This window comes from Eublepharis macularius, chromosome 12 (genome assembly GCF_028583425.1).
Source record: "Eublepharis macularius isolate TG4126 chromosome 12, MPM_Emac_v1.0, whole genome shotgun sequence".
Taxonomy (NCBI): Eukaryota; Metazoa; Chordata; class Lepidosauria; order Squamata; family Eublepharidae; genus Eublepharis; species Eublepharis macularius.
In genome coordinates this window covers 69,174,814-69,177,184 of record NC_072801.1, presented here as the reverse complement: position 1 = coordinate 69,177,184, position 2,371 = coordinate 69,174,814, and positions in this window count along the sequence as shown.

Here is a 2,371-nt window from a genome sequence, read left to right as displayed (position 1 = left end):
ATGAGTATCTGGGCTCTATAAGAAGAATGGATTTCACACTTTTAAGTATTCCTGTCAACCTGTTTAACTGCTTGCTTTCCTTCTGAGCAATCCTATGGACATATCTGTGGATTTGATTTGATTACTGAATAAAACCTTTCAACCAAGACTGTGGATTTCTTGCTGTGAGGGTATAGGGGTCTATCTGCCATGGCCTGTCATCCATAAACTGACAGTCAGCCGTAACAGCCGTATCTGGTAGGCGCGTATCTTCTAGGCATGCCTAGAGAATGCACTGAATATTGTTATCAGAAGACATTGTGTATGTGAGTGGTATGACTTTCCGACCCCTGATGATGTCGTATGTATGAAACGTGTTGGAATATCTAACCGGTCACTTGGGGTCCTTTGGGTCCTGTTCCATCTTCGTGTATCCACCTACAAAATATGAGGAAGGTTTGTTAGTGGGAACTTTATACACCTTGAGAGCTTTACCTGTGAGTGATTTCCTCAAGAGTTGTTTGGTTCTTCGTAGCATCTCTACTTTTGTGAGAAGGATATAAAATGGTTACAGGAAGGAATGGTAGAAGACACACCTGTTGAACACCTGTTGAACTCCTACCTCATTTCACACAGGAGGGCCTTGTGTACTTCCTTTATGAGCATCTAATTTGTATATTGAATATTGGAAAATCATATTTATATGAATATTTATCAGATGAACATAAGTATTTATAAGCACTTTGCATTTTGCACATGAATACACTCCATATTTGTTATAACTTTTATTTATTTATTCATCAAACGTTGATGTTTCATTTTTCCTCTATTTGTGGATTTTCTATCAAGTTGTTAGGTTCTGGTAGTGGAGATGCCTCCTAGTTGAGTTTAGGGTCAGGAGCAGAGCAGGGCCATTTCCAGATGGCTTACCTTCACCCGGAACGTCGCGCCTCGTTGCGGGGAAAATGTGAAATATCGCATTTTCCCCGCAACGAGGCGCAATGTTCTGGGTGAAGGTAAGCCATCTGGAAATGGTCCTGGTGGCAATAGCAGCACTGTGCATTCACCCAGCTGGGATCAGGAGTGGAGTAGGTGGTAATGCCCACCCCCTGCCTTCATCCAGCTGGGATCAAGCACAGAGCAGGAAGTAATGCTTGCTTCTCATTTTACCCTGCCTGGATCAGGAGCAAAGCAGGTGGCAATGCCTGTTCTCCACCTTTATCTGGCCACTATCTGGAGCAGACCCTCAACCCTCAACTGGGATCCTCAGTACAGAATGCAGCCCATATCCTTCAAAGTAACAGTTCAATAACAGAGTTCGCTTAAGATGTCAGAGCTGCAAAATGAGGATCCATGCCACATTGGCATAAACGGAGAGGGTCCCAATCAACAATTGTTCTGGATAGAGAGTTGGAGGCGCCAGTGATGTCAATTGTGCTGTGGAACGGTGGGATGGTACCGGGTGGGGTACGAACACAAGAGCACCGTTTTGCAAACCATGAACCAGCCCAGCTCATGATGAACTTCAGTCCATATTTCAGTTCATGCCCATCTCTAATAGCTGCACTTTCCAGTTGCCTGCCCATATTCTCTCTTCTCCCATTCATTTCATTTGCAAAAGGCTGCTGTGTGTGTGTGTGTGTGTGTGTGTGTGAAGTGCCATCAAGCTAATTTATGGCATCCCCTGCTTTAGTTTTCAAGGCAAGAGTCTAATTGAGGTAGTTTTGGCAGCTCTTATGCCACAACAGTTCTAGACTTCAGGTGTTAAAATATTCAGTTGGGGGTGGGGGTGAGGTCCAGTTTGGACCACAGCAGAAGTTTTGTGACAACTGTGCAAATAAAGAAGTTTCAAACAATTCTTCTCTTTTTTTTCTGCTGTGCTTCATTACACCACTATATTCAATGCTGCGTTCCCAAAGAGGACCAGAGAAGACTTTTGCAAGGAAACCATCAACATATTTTCTTCTTTATATATATTTTCTTCTTTGACTTCCGGTTCGGGATCCATGAAGGTCTAACACAGCTGTAAGTGCTGAGCTGACCGGACTGCCGTTTCAACGGCCGGCGGGGCAAAAAGACCCCCGCGGCCAACTGTTCTCAGGCGGAGAACAGGCATAGAACGCTCAAGTACCTCAGGGTGCGTTGATCTCGGGCGAGGGGGGGGGGGTCCTACGCAACGGACTCTCTCCCAACCCTTGAGGTCCCACCCGAAGACAGGGCGGCTAAAATCTCTGCGGCAGTTCTGGAGCCAATGCGGTTGGCATAGGACCTACATGCTCAAGCTTCAACAGGGACAAGAAGAATTGATGGGAATCTGAGATTGAAACAGCGATTACAACCCGTGAAAAGCACTGGAGAAGGTAAAGATCACTATCTCTTGAAACGGGACAGA